Genomic DNA, 15,964 nt, shown 5'->3' with positions numbered 1-15,964 from the left:
CATGAATCACTAATAAAAGTCAATTAAATCTTAAACTAAATTTGTTGAAATTTTGGTGTTTGACAGGTCTGATATCAAAATTTCACCACTTATAAAACTAAATTCATTTCACTTTTGAGAGAAAATGTATCAACAAATTAATTCTCATGGAGGTAGTCCTTGGCTGCTCTAGTTGCACTATCCACAAGAAAATCACTCATGGTGCTTTAAAAATACATATAACTTGGCTGGGTGCGGTGGCTCACACCTGTAATCTCAGCACTTTGGGAAGCCAAGATGGGCGGATCACGAGGTCAGGAGTTTGAGACCAGCCTGGCCAATATGGTGAAACCCCGTCTCTACTAAAAATACAAAAATTAGCTGTGCATGGTGGCACATGCTTGTAATCCCAGCTACTCGGGAGGCTGAGGGAGGAGAATTGCTTGAACCAGGACCTGGGAGGTGGAGGCTGCTGTGAGCCGAGATCACGCCACTGCGCTCCAGCCTGGGCTACAGAGCAAGACTCCGTTTGAAAAAAAAAAAAAAGGAAAATACACATATCCTGGCATTACAATTCCAGGAATTCTAACTAATAGGCTTGAATTACTGCCTACAGAACTGCATCCAAAAAAAAGAAAAAAAAAAAAACCCCACAAAATTTCCTGCTCCTCTTTTTTGAATTACTGATAGATACAGCAGGCAAATAATCAATGATATACTACCGTTGATTAATTGCATCTGATATTTGTAGACTACTTTATCCAACAACAGCAAAATACACATTTTTCTGAAGCTCACATGTAAGATTCATCAATATAGACTATATTCTGGACAAGGAAAACCTTACACCTAAACACATTTAAAGGAATATAAGTTATGCAAACTGTGTTTTCAGACTGCAATAGAATTGAACTAGAAATCAACATAAAGAAAGGTGGAAATTTCAAAATATTTAGGATTAAACAACATGCTTCCAAATAACAGAAAAATAAAATGGCTCATAATTAATTTAAATGTATTTTGAAGTAAACAAAAATGAAAGTACAGCTTATCAATTTGTGGAATGGTGTAAAAGCAGTGTTTAGAGAGAAACTTATGGCATAGAATTAGAAGAAAGCTGTAAAATCAATAATTTGTTTCTGCCCTAGGAAACTGTAGAAATAAAAGTAATTTAATCCTAAAGGAAGCAGAAAATCAGCAATAATAAAAAATAGAAAAGAAATCAATGAAAATAAAACAAGATACCCATAGAGAAAATGATGAAACAAAAACTTTTTATTTTGAAAAATGATCATAATATCAATGAAATAAAAGATGAATGAAACTGATAAATGAAAGTGATATCATGGCTATTGATCTCACAGGCATTAAAAGTATAATTAAAGAATACTAAGAACAGCTGAGCCATACACCTACAAATCTGATAACCTAGATGAAATGAACCAATTACTTGAAAGACATAAACTACCAAAACTTAAAAAATGAAGTAAGTATATATTAATTTAATTGAGTAAGTGTATATTAATTTTAAAAAGTATAATTAATCACCTTCCAAACAAGAGACATCAGGCTCACATTGTTTCATTGGTGAACTCTACCAAATATTTTAGGGAAAGTGATAACAATTCTCTATATTCTCTTCTATTACAGAGAATAAAAGCAGATAAAACATGTTTTAACTCATTCCATGAGGTCACCCTTAAAAAAACTTGATATCAAAACCCAATAAATACCTTTCAAGAAAGAAAATCTACAAAGCAATATTTCTCCTGAACAGAGTTGAATAAATTATCAACACAATTTTAACAAATTATACCAATAGTGTACAAAAAGAATTATACACCATGCCCAAGTAAAATTTGCTCCCAGCAAGACTAGTTCAACATTTTAAAGTCAATCAATTTAACAGAATGCTATAAAAGAAATATGAGAATTTCAATTGATGCAGAAAAATAATTTGACCAAATTCAGCATCATTCCTGATAAAAACTCTAGGCAAACTAGGATTAGAGGAAACTTTCTCAACTTGATAAAGAATATCTGCAAAAAATCTGCTGCTAGCGTTATATTTGATGGCAAAAACTACATGTACCTTAAGATTAGGAGTTAGGTAAGAATGTTTACTTTTATTGCTTCTATTCAGCATTGTACTGGAAGTCCTAGCTAGTGCAATAGGACAAGAAAAGTTAATTAAAACTATAAACATTAAAAAGAATAAGTATAACTGTATTTGTTTCCATGAGGCATGATTATCTATGTAGTAAAATTTCATTGAATTAATAAAAATCTCCTAGAACTAATAAGTAATTTTTAACAAGTTCACAAGATTAGATTAAAATACAGGAGAATTGCTTTCCTATATAACAGCAATGAACCATTTGGAAGGAAATATTTGCAAAACACTTATCTGATAAAATGCTTGTATCTAAAATATTTTAAAAATTCTGAAACTCAGCCATAAGAAAATAATGCAATTTTCCAAATGGGCAAAAGATTTGAACAGATATCTCAGCAAGGAAAATATATGGACATTCTCTGTCCAAAGTTGGTGACAACAAAGAAGATATACTAATGGGAAATAAGCGTATAAAATATTCACTCTTACATGTCCTTAAGGAATTGCAAATAATAGAAGAACAAGATGCAATTATACAACTATTAGAATGGGTAAAATTCCAAAAAGAACAATGCCAAATTCTGGTAAGGATGCTGACCAAGAGCAATTCTCATTCATTTCACTGCTGGTGAAAATGAAAAATGATATAGTCACTTTGGAAAAATGTTTGGCAATTTCTTATGTATCTAAATACAATTTTACAATGTAATTCAGTCATTATGCTCTTAGATATTTATTCAGTTGAGTTGAATATCCACACACACAAAAAAAACTTATACATGAATGTTTATGGCAGTTTTATTCATAATTGTAAAAAACTGAAAACAATCAAGATGTCACTTAATAGATGATTAGTAAACAAATTACATTACATTCATATAATGAAATCTTATTTAGCAAAAAAAAGAAATAAAAGAAAAATATATATAAATTTGTACTATAAAGATTTATATGTGTTAGGGGCTCAGGAGGAGGAGAAGCTGCAGATATAGAACCACAGGGAAATTTTAGAGTGGTGAATCTATTCTGTGTGATACTGTAATCATAGATACATAACATTTTGTATTTGTCAAAACCTATAGTACTGTACAACACAGTTAATCTTTTTTTTTTTTTTTCTTCTTTCTTAAGCTCAGGGGTACATGTGTAGGATATGCAGGTTTGTTACATATGTAAACATGTGCCATGGTGGTTTTCCCCACAGATCATCCCATAACCTGTGTATTAAGTCCAGCATCCATTAGCTGTTATTCCTGATGTTCTCCCTCACTCATCCCCACCCCTCTGACAGGCCCCAGTGTGCGTTATTCACCTCTTAGGTCCATGTGTTCTTATCATTCCGCTCCCACTTACAAGTGAGAATATGTGGTGTTTAGTTGTCTTTTCCTGCATTTGTTTGCTGAGAATAATGACTTCCACATGGACTCCATCCATGTCTCTGCAAAGGACATGATCTTATTCCTTTCTGTGGATGCATAGTATTTCATGGTAGATATATACTGCATTTTCTTAATGTACTTTATCACTGACAGGCATTTAGATTCATTCCATGTCTTTGCTATTATGAATAGCACTGCAATGAACATACGTACACATGTGTCTTTATAATACAGTGATTTATATTCTTTTGGGTATATACCCAGGAATGGGATTTCTGGGACAAATGGTATTTCTGCCTCTAAGTCTTACATGAATTGTCACACTGTCTTCCACAACAGTCGAACTGATTTACACTCCCATCAACAATGTAAAAGTGTTTGTTTTTCACTGCAACCTCACCCCAGCATCTGTGTTTTTTCAATTTTTTTTCATTTTTTTTTTTTTTTTTTTTGAGATACAATCTTGCTCTCTCCCCAGCCTGGAGTACAGTGGCACTATCGCAGCTCACTGCAACCTCCACCTCCTGGGTTCAAGCGATTCTCCTGCCTCAGCCTCCCGAGTAACTGGGACTTCAGGCACACACCACCACGCCCAGCTAATTTTTGTATTTTTAGAAGAGACAGGGTTTCACCATATTAGCTAGGATGCTCTCGAACTCCTGACCTCATGATCCACCTGCCTCAGCCTCCTATAGTGCTGGGATTACAGGCATAAGCCACCTCGCCAACTTTTTAATAATAGCCATTATAAATGGAGTGAGATGGTATCTCATTGTGGTTTCAATTTGCATTTTTCTAATAATCAGTGATGTTGAGCTTTTTTTCCTATGTCTGTTGGCCACATGTATCTTTTCTTTTGAGAAGTGTCTGTTCATGTTCTTTGACAACTTTTTAATGGGATCATTTGTTTCTTTCTTATTTTTGTTTAAATTCCTTGTAGATATTTTTTTAAGTTCCTTTGTCAGATGGGTAGATTTCAAAAATTTTCTCTTATTCTATAGGTTGTCTGTTGACTCTGATGACAGTTTCTTTGGCTGTGTAGAAGCTCTTTAGTTTAATTAGATCTCATTGGTCATTTTTTGCTTTTGTTACAATTACTTTTGGCATTTTTATTTTGAAATTTTCCCTTGTGCCTATGTCCTAAATGGTATTGCCTAGATTTTCTTCTAGGGCTTTTATAGTTTTGAGTTTCACATTGCAGTGTTTAATCCATATGTAGTTAATTTTTGTATATGGTAGAAGAAAGGGGTTCAGTTTTAATTTTCTGCATGTGGCTAGCCAGTTCTAGCATCATTTGTTAAATAGGGAATCTTTTTCCATTGCTTGTTTTTGTTGGGTTTGTTAAAGACGTGATGGTTGTAGGTGTGCAGTCTTATTTCTGAGTTCTCTATTGTGTTCCATTAGTCTATGTCTGTTCTTGTAACGGTACCATGCTGTTTTGTTACTGTAGCCTTGTAGTACAATTTGAAGTTGGGTTTCATGATGACTCCAGCTTGTTCTTTTTGCTTAGGGTTGTCTTGGCCATATGAGCTCTCTTTTGGTTTCAGATAAATTTTAAAATAGTTTTTTTTTTTTTCTAATTCTATGAAGAATGTCAATGTTAGTTTAATGGGAATAGCATTGAATCTATAAATTACTTCAGGCAGTATGACCATTTTCATGATATCAATTTTTTCTGTCTATGAGCATAGAATGTTTTTCCATTTTTTTGTGTCCTCTCTGATTTTCTTGAGCAGTGGTTGGTTCTCCTTGAAGAGTTCCTTCACATCCCTTGTTTGCTGTATTCCTAGGTATTTTGTTCTCCTTTTAGCAATTGTGAATGGGAGTTCATTCATGATTTGGCTGTCAGTTTGCCTGTTGTTTGTATATAGGAATGCTAGCAAATTTTACACATTCATTTTGTATCCTGAGACTTTGCTACAGTTGCTTATCAGATTAAGAAACTTTGAAGCTGAGACAATGGGATTTTCTTGATATAGGAACATGTTATCTGCAAATGAAAATAATTTGACTTCTTCTCTGCCTATTTGAATACCCTTTTATTTCTTTCTCTTTCCTAATTGCCCTGGCAAGAACTTCCAATACTCTGTTAAATAGGAGTGATGAGAAAGGGCATCCTTTCCTTGTGCTGGTTTTCAAGGAGAATGTTTCCAAGTTTTTGCCCATTTAGTGTGATATTGGCTGTGGGTTTGTCATAGATGGCTCTTATTATTTTGAGGTAAGTTCCTTCATACCTAGTGTATTGAGAGTTTTTAACATGAAGAAATGTTGAATTATATCAAGGGCCTTTTCTGCATCTATTGAGACAGTCATTTTTTTTTTTTTTTTTGTCTTTAGTTGTGTTTATGTGATGAATCACATTTATATGTTGAACCACCTTTGCCTGTTGGCACTTACTCTAAAATCGATCAGATAATTGGAAATAAAATACCCTTCAGTGAATCCGAAAGAACTGAAATCATGGCAAACAGTATCTCAGACCACAGCATAATCAAATTAGAACTAAAGATTAAGAAAATCACTCAAAACCATATGACTATGTGGAAATTAAACAACCTGCTCCTTAATGACTCTTGGGTAAATAATGAAATTAAGGCAGAAATCAATAAATTATTCAAAACTAATGAGAGCAAAGAGAAAATGTACCAGAATCTCTGAGATGCAACTAAAGCTGTGTAAGAGGGAAATTTATCACACTAAATGTTTACATCAAAAAGCTAGAAATATCTCAAGTTAACAACCTAACAATCTAACATGACCTAAAAGAACTAGAGAAAACAAAGCCCAAACCTAGGAGAAAGAAGAAATAACCAAAATCAGAGATAAACTAACAGAGATAGAGATACACAAAACCCTTCAAAATATCAACAAATCCAGGAGCTGGATTTTTTTTTTTTTTTTTGAAAAAATTAGTAAAATAGATAGAATGCTAGTAAGACTAATAAAAGAGAGAATAGTAAAAGAAACACAATCCGAAGTGATAAGAGTGATATCACTACTGATCCCACAGAAATACAACCATGAGAGAATACTATAAACACTTCTATGCAAATAAACTAGAAAATGTAGAAAAAATGGATAAATTCCTGAACATATACACCCTCCCAAGACTGAACCAATAAGAAACTGCATTCCTGCATAGACCAATAATGAGTTCTGATATTAAGGTAGTAATAAATAGCCTAACAACCAAAAAAAAGCCCAGGATCAGACAATTCACAGCTGAATTCTACCAGAGGTAGAAAGAAGAGCTGGTACCATTTCTACTGAAACTATTCCAAAAAATTGAAAAAGAAGGACTCCTCCCTAACTCATTCTATGAAGCCAGCATCATCCTGATAGCAAAACCTGGCAGAGATATTACAAAGAAAGAAAACTTTAGGCCAATATCCTTGATGAACAGTGATGCAGAAATTCTCAATAAAATACTGGCAAACTGAATCCAGAAGCACATGAAAAAGCTTATCCACCATGATCAAGTTGGCTTCAGCCCTGGGAAAATAGTTAATCTGAATATTTAAAAATGAAAAAGAAAAAACTTAGGAGGTCAAGGATCCCGGGAAAGAATGCTGTTTGTGACAAGATAAGCTGATTATAATGCCAATGTATAAAACAATCTCACTGAAAGGAATATGAGAAGAGGTATCAATCTAAGTGATTTTGGAGATAAATGGAATCTGCAACATTAAAGGCAAAATGAATGGCACAATAAGCAATAGTTAGCAAAATTCTTTCTCATGAAGATGAAGGTTAAAAAATGTGCTACGATACACGTATACTGTAACTGAACAATTAAGGAAATGGATGGCATATGATGGGAACTATATTCTTAATGTTTGAGTAGAAATTTGTAAATAAACTACAAAGAAAGTGACTAACATGATCTATATGGTATCAGATTAGAATGAGAGACATCAGGAAGAAACCATGTTTAACTTAATATGTGTCCCTAATATATATGTGGATTAGTGTTTTTTACTATTAGCTGGGAGCAACTGAAAAATGTCACCCCAATAGCAATGAGCACACCTAATACCTAGATCTTGGTTTCTATCTCATCTCCAGTGAAAGAAAATAGAGTTTCCTAAAGAAACATCTGATTTGGGAACTGGAAAAGGAAATACTCAAATGAGCCTAGGGAATCTTGTAGTACCAGAAAGTAAGGAAGCAATACAATAGCAACAATAATCCACAATAATAAGGGTATGTCTAAGTGACACAGGAGTCAACTAAAAGCTCTTGATGTTCAAAGAGGGAAGAATTTGAGTATCAAAATAAAGTAGTGTTGGATTTTAACCTAAAGTAGAAAATAAATCTTTATTATTTCATATTAATATTAACAAATGAATTAACAAATTAATAAATGGGGGAGAAGAGATAAATCTCTCATATTGAATTCCAAATAAATTATGTAGATGTTTCACCCTAAGGAAGGGGGAGCATATAACATCCCACTCCCTAAATGTGAACTAACATAGTGACTTCCTGCTGATGACAGCAGTATGGAGTGTGGGGTCAGCGTAACTTTACAGTGGAGGCATCTGACAAAAATTACTTCAATCAGGACCATGGTCAATATCAATAGTCATAAGTGATATTGTTTGTACCCTTGATATGTGATAAAAATGGCACTTCACTTTGTGATCTTCTTTTCCCAACTATAACCCCAGTCTAATAATGATAAAAGCATTAGAAAATTTGTAATATAGAGGTGTGCTACAGGAAACTTAGTCAAAACTCAAAACTTCCAATGTTAGAAAAACCAAGAAACATGTTAGTGAAAGAAGTAACTGCAGATGTGGAAAAATAGGAAGAGAATTAGAATTAGGAGGGAAGCCTGAAGATGTTATTAAAATTGCTGCAATCTCTTGATCTAACTTGAATAGATGAGGAGTTGCTTCTTGAGAATGAGCAAAGAAAGTCATTTCTTGAGATGGAATCTACCTGATGAAGATGCTATGGACATTGTTGAAATGACAACAAAGGATTTAGAATATTACATCAACTTAGTTGATAAAGCAGTAGCAGAGCTTGAAAAGATTGACTCCAATTTTGAAAGAAGTTTTTTGGTGGGTCAAATGCTATTAAAGAGCATTGCATGCTACAGAGAAATTTTTTTTTTTTTGTGAAAAGAAGAGTTAATAAATGTGACAAACTTCATTGTCTTATGTTAAGAAATTGCCAGTCACCTTCAGCAAACACCACCCTAATCAATCAGCATCCCTAAAAACGGAGGCAAAACCCTTTGCCACCAGATGTTCTTTAGCAATTTTTAGCAATAAAGTATTTTTTCATTAAAGTAGGTAGGTTTTTTAAGACATAATACTATTGCACACTTAATGGATTATAGTATAATGTAAACAACTTTTATATGCACTTGGAAATCAAAAAATTTGTGAGACTCACTTCATTGTGATGTTTGCTTTATTGCATTAGTCTGGAATCAAACACATAATATCTCTGAGGTTTGCCTGTAATGAGGGTTTGGAGCACCCTACCAAGCTAAGCTATCTAGATTAGAAGAGATGTTAGACAAGATTAGGGGAATCTAGAATGGGTAGGAGGGTGGGAGATCATGAGTATTTATTAGAAGCTCATGACCACTTGTAGTGCCAGGGACTATATGGTTCCCTACTAACCCTCTTGGAAACAAAATCGACAGGAATCCTGGAGCAGCTGTTTCCAAAAGAAATAAATTTAAATGATCAAGTAAGGAATTAGAGTGTAAGTAGTAGACTGTAGTCAATGACTGTGGTAAGCCTCCCTGGGCTGACCAGATATGCTCTCAGGACTGACATGCTCATTTCTTAGCTGCTGAGAGAGGTGGCTTCTAAATGCGCACTGAGCATCCCTTTCTGGAAACTGCCCTCATCCAAATGGAACTGCTTCTCCTAAGGTTGCACATTCTCCTTGAAGACAGCCTTTACCCTATGATTGGTTAATACTTGGTATGTAGGTTTGGACTCTCAGTTCAGGCTATCTCTGCACTGCTGTCCTCATGGGATTGACTAATGCTGATGATGTGACTTCATCAATTCAACTTCTTCTGATGAGCAGCCCTCTAACACAATCCCAAAAGTCACTGCTATTATTTGATAGTATGTGTCCCTCCCAAATTCAGATTTTGACACATAATCCCAAATGTGATAGTATTAAGAGGTGAAGCCTTTGGGTGGTGATTAGGAGAGGTTTCCACCTTCATGAATGGCTTTAACAACCTTATAGAAGGGCTGGAGGGAACTAGCTAGGTCCTTTTTTCTCATGTGATGGCACAGCATTCTTTTTTTCTGGAGGATGGATGCAGCATCACGATGCCATCTTGGAAGCAAAGACCAGGCCCTCACCAGAGAGTGACCTTACCAATACCATATTGAACTGCTCATTCTCCAGAACTGTGAGAAACAAATTTTTGTTCTTTGTAAATTACCCAGTCTCAGGTATTTCATTATGGAAGCAGAAACAAACAAAGACAGCCAACTACACACAGATCTTAGTCTTAAATTTTCTGGGTAATCTGACATATGTCAGTGAATTACACTTCAATAAGAACTCCAGTTTCAAAAGGAAAATATAATGAGATGATTTGATTATAAAAGAGTAGCTCATATCACACTAATCATTTACCAAGAGCGATCACTTTATTTCAGGTACGTAGAAGATCAATCGTACCATCCTACTTGCAGGCACCAAGGAGCATGACTTAATAAAATGAACTAAGAACCCTTCATTGATAGATGCATTAAATATTTATTAGAACATTCTATGTGTATAAAGAACACTGTTGAAATCACTGTTATGAGTTTCTCAGCAAAGGTGGGTAATTTTCTCCAGGACAATCTGATACAATTCAAGTACTTGTTCTGGACAAGCTTCCAGGCTCTGTGTTCATGTATAGCTTCTGCTTATATAAAGTCTTCCAAACAATGACTATTGTCTAAAAACTGCTCCCAGTTTGTAGGTAAACTTTCTGTTTTCCAGATGCCTAATGTAAGGCTTGGAGTCACCTAGAGCCTGGAATGTGTACTGTTGGTCACTTCATGGAACATTCCACACCAGTGGACAAAATTGCTCTGGCCCCTGTTAGAACTGACAGCTGTGGGGATTCTGGGCCAGATGTCACTTTGCTTGTGAGCCAAGAGCTGGAAACTTGGAACAGAAAGAAGAAGCTGGTTTGTATCAGGCTGATGTTTAGAACACCCTTCACTCCTCCTGTCATCACAGGAACTTTTCTGGGTCTGAAGTGTACTCCCTGAATATACTGGGTTCAGTCAGCCAGCAGTAAGCTTGGACATTTAGCAAGTTTTTCGTTGATTACTTTTCATTTTTTGTTTTTGCTAATTTGCCCCATTTTGCAACTACTTTTTTTCCCCTAGTATCCTTTCATTTTCTTCCTTTTTCCCATATGCCATATAACTTATTACAATTACTTGCACCTGTTAAAACAGAAGCACTGTGCTTGGGATCTGAAGGTAGAAATATAACCCATAAATGATTGTTAAACCATATGTTGCCTGAATGGGACAAATCAGTAACCCCTCTCTTCATCATCTTTGTTCAGAGGGAGAATAAAAAGAAAAGAGACCTGGCAGTATTAACTCTGAGGAGCAAAGAGCAATCATTTCCTGTACGAATGGATTTTCTTGTAATTGCAGGCAGGCCTTATGTGGGCAAGACAAAGCCAAGAGCATTTAAGCTGCATAATGTGGAAAAGAGTGGAGGGAGGTACAGGAATAAGAGGCCTATGGTTCCTAAAGGACAAGCAAGTAACTTTGTAAGCAATACTGATATGAGTTCTTCCTTAGAGAATTGTCCTATGTTGTCTCCAAAGGAACTTCATGTTTGTTTTGGGTTTTGTTTGTTTGCTTGTTTTTTATGTAGGGAGCAAATTTCTTTCCAAGGAATTCAATAATGAGTTATCTGAGCTGGAATGAAAGCATCCATGTCCAAATTTATTCATGGGTGAATAAATTTAGAGCAATCTCTCTCAGAATCCTGTGGTCAATTGCTCAAGGGTTAATATAAGGCACATTTTGTGTTTACAACAAACGGAAAGGTGCCATGGAACCAAATCGTTTGTGTGATTCAGGGCTTAGTGAAGTACTGGAGAATCTCAACACTGGACAAAAATCTATCCATACACTCCATACACTGTCACTGTAACACTCTCAGAGACTTACCTATCCTTCCAACAAAACTTACCATACATCATCTTGGCCTGAGGGGCTTAATTTATCACAATATACCACATTTTCTTGCCAACTTCAGAAAATGAAAAGTATCCATCCTTCAGATGAATTACATTAAGAAATAAATTTGCATTATTTATTAGAGGCCAGGTGTTCTATCGCTTTGAGACCTGCTGGAGAAGAAACATGTTATAAGAAGTAGCAGCATATAGAGTTTCTCAAAGATCTTCCTTACTCACCTGGGTCCAAAGAAAGAAGAATGTCATAGAACAATGATGCAGGATTTTTTTTGTTCCCTAGCTCAGCCAGGTTCAGGTTGTTGTCTCACCACCTGGAAGAAATACGCATGCAGACATTGAAGAGTCAGTGGAGTCGAATTCATTATGCGAAAAGGAAAGCTCTCAGCAAAAAGAAGGTTCTTGAAAGCAGGTTTTCAGTTGCCCCCTTCACAGTTGAATACAAGAGCTTTTACATAAAAGCTGATAAGGGTGGTTTCCCTGTTTGCATAAAGCGAAATTTCCTGGTGGCTCCACCCCATTTCCCCAGTGCGCTTGAAGGCCCCTGCAGGCAGGTTTAGGCAAGCCCCCTATTCAGGTTCCCTTATCTGCACAAAACAGGGGTCCGAGATTCTAGAGGGACCCTTCTCTTACTGTCTGCCTAAAGCAAGCTGGCTAACTCTTTTCAATGATATGTAGAGTATGATTACAGATGTATACATAATATTATATATGCATAGAAAAACACACTAGGGGATACATGAACATGCCAGTTATCTGAAACTTAAAGTGTTCAAATTTGAGTTCTCATAACCTTTCTCATATATATACAAATATAAGCATAGTTAAATAAATTATATAAATGATATCATTATTAAATAATACCATCTTATATGGTATAATAAGTTATATGAATTATCTAAAAATGTAATCTATTTTCCCACAGTCTTCTCCCTAAGTTAATGACAGCTCTGTCCTTCAGGTTTTTAGGCCAAAAATACTTGAAGTCACCTTTCCTTTGCTCTATTTTTTATTCTCTTCATTCAAACCATGAAAGAATATGAGTGTCACTGCATTTAAAATAGTGCCGGGATCTGATCTCACTTCAGTATCTCCACTACTACTGTCTTTTCCTGTCTCCTACATGAGCCTCAAAACTGCTTTTCCAGCTTAGATCCTTGTCTTTTCTGTCTATTCTTAATTAAAACAGTCAGAGGAAACATTTTTCTGAAGCCTGAAAACTTATAGGACCATACAGAGAGCCTAGGTTAATCTAATTTAGACAATGAGCCTCAGTAACCATTGCTCTAATAAAACTCCTTCATTTCCTACATTAGGAGGGCAAGGCTAGAGACACATCTCACTCAGCAAATTAATGGCCCTGTGTGGCCTGTGAAATTTTCTTCTGACCTGACCTAGGTAGTTTTTCAATAGATGTCTTATCCATCTGAGCACCCTTGGAGTAAAGAGCTCCAAGACTAGCGCCTTGATCACACTCATCAGATTGTTCCGCTCTTAGGGTCAGAGTAACTCCTGACTGAGAGATATCTTGGGAATCAGCCTCTTTCTCTAGCATGAACCAGTAAGTATTTTTACAAAACCCATTTTTAAGGCTATCTATGCCTGTGTGTGGAGTCCAGTGTAGTGACTCAAATAGGATGCAGCTGGCCTTGGAATTCTTACAGAATAAAGAAGAATAGTCTATACTCTTGTAAACTATAATAATAATAAAAATGCAAGGTCTTTTACAAACTAGTAGCATTTCTGAGTGGGGCTACCTGTTACCCGAGAGAAATGGGGAGCCACACCCAAAATGTCAATAAAATAAGCTAAAGGAGGATTCTACTCTGATCTCACTCCTTGACACATTTAAGTAGATTTGATGCCTAGAAGAAAAGACTTCTCTGATTTCAATCTCAAAGGAAACTTTCACACCATTTAGTTCAATATTCTCACCCAGTTGAGGATATTAGGCCCAGAGGGCAAACTAACTTTTCCAGATTTTCCACACTAGTTTAAATTAAACAGAACCTAGAGTTAAGCTCTCAGTTTCAGTGATTATTCCACCTCCCAATATAGTGAGAACTGGAAAGAATTTAGTTATAAGTGGAATTTTTACAGAAAATCTCTGCAAATTCCTTTGGGTTCCAATTATAACTTTAGCCTTTTAGTTCCTTCTTATGAATCTTTGACCTCTTACATAACAGTATTCAAATAAAGTACATAATTGAAAAAATCCTTTCAGAAATTTATTTTTCACTCAATAGCTTCTAGATATCTATATTTTATACATATTTATCTCCCACATAGTAGACATATAATACAACTATACTAAAATTTAAAAATTAAATAATTATTTCCTCTTGGTATCTCTGATGTCTTTCCAATGGCCTCAAACTGAGGTTTTAAATCAATTTGGTCAGTCCTTTTTTTAAAATATGAATGCCATGTTTCAGGCATTCATTTTTTCATGGCAGTCTCACTTCATTCCTTTTCCTAATCTATCTCAGAAAGATCCTTTTGTAACATCATAGACTTGAGGTGCCATACATAAGCTGAGATTCTGGATGACTTTTGGGATGCGTTCAAGGGTGATGTGATGTTGGCCTGTGGGCTGCATATAGCTATGCTTCCAAAGGAAGCATCCAGGGCTTTAACCAGATCAATACAGAGAGAAAGACTGCTAAACACATGCCATATAGTCAAATCCTAGTGGAAACTCTTCTAGAAGGGAAGACAGAAGCAAGGACAGAGAAAACAGGCTAAGCCTGATGACGTGTAGGAGGTAGCCCAGGAACTTGAAGTGGTTTATGTAGTCTCTTCTATGGGTGCTGGTTGGGGAATATCAAAAGGGAGTTGTGATGGTCATTATTACCTCTGTCTACAAATTATTTCTATCTCTCCTCTTCTACCACCTTGGAAATAAGTGGAGTAAAATTTCTCCAAAGAAACTTTATCAAATTTTATACATGTTATCATGTTCCCATGTGTAACCTCTTTGAACACATATGTTGTTTGGAGCCTCCGTCAGCCCAAGTAACTGTAATAGGCATTGCTCCCCTTCCCTCATCCCTACCTGATGACTTGCACTGGACACATAACACTTAAGGAATCAACTTTTGCTGTTTCAAACCACAAGGGTTCTGTGTTTTTTTTTAATTATCTCAATGTAAACTCTCTTAACAGTGTGACATAGATATTTAGTTGTTTTGAACATCATCTGCACACTCAGATTATTTTCCATAGGTAAAGGAGAATAAGATTTGCTCTAAATTCATTTGGAAGCAAGTTTTCCTGTGCACTGGAATTACATATTGAGGCCTGTTTACCAGGACCTAGTAGAGTAGAATGTGAAGTAGGAATGGGACTCAGTGAGTCAGGCCAAACAGACCGTGATGGAAAATCATCTGATTCACTTTGGGAGAATCAGTCAGACTTGGAATATCACTGGAGTGGCCATGGCTATCTTCATGAATAGACCAAGATCATCCCTCAGGAGGAGTATATCTAGGGGATACATCCCAGAAGATTGCTCTTTTATAAGGTCAGTGCTAATCAGTGGAAAGTACCTCACACATATTTCCATGTGTAATATATTCAGGTTCCCTTTCACATTCTGATATTTTACTCATTTAATTTAAGCTTCTGTTTCAGGGCAAAAACAGAAGGACATTCTTTGAAAACAAATACAATTATTCAAAACTAATGAAAAAAATACATGTTTTCAACAAATTTTAAAAGATAGAAGAGATTGACTTTCCGTCAAGTCAGTCAAGAGACCAGGGTCCTGGCCTCAGGATGAGAAAGCTACTTCATCTCATTTTGCCTTTACTTAACTCAGCTGCCAACATAAGACATACATAAGTTATTTTTAGGACCCCAGTTTAGTTCTAATATTCATTGACTCTAAGCCATTTTGTTACTCATTACTTTGTGTAATCATGTCAGTTATATATTTGTAACATGTCCCCAGAATGCTTTATACTCTAATTTTAAAGAACTTAAAAGAAAAAAAAAAGCTAAATGTTGTTAGAAGTGTTTATGTTTTCAAAAAAAGAAAGACTCAATCAGCATAAAAACCACTTTAGTATTTTAAAATGTACTGTTCTTCTGAGCCTTCTTTACACAGCAGTTTGGATTACCCCCTAAGGGTCTATAATTGACAAAAAGAAAACTACAGTTAGAATAATGATTAGAATTGCTAATCTGTGATATTCTGAATCTATCAAGCTCTATCTTTCCTGTTAATTGAAAAGCCATCAAAAGATTCAAGTAAAGTTAGCTTTGCTTTAACACATTTAAAAATTT

The sequence above is a fragment of the Piliocolobus tephrosceles genome, chromosome 18, assembly GCF_002776525.5.
Source record: "Piliocolobus tephrosceles isolate RC106 chromosome 18, ASM277652v3, whole genome shotgun sequence".
Lineage (NCBI taxonomy): Eukaryota > Metazoa > Chordata > Mammalia > Primates > Cercopithecidae > Piliocolobus > Piliocolobus tephrosceles.
This window is presented reverse-complemented; position numbering follows the sequence as displayed.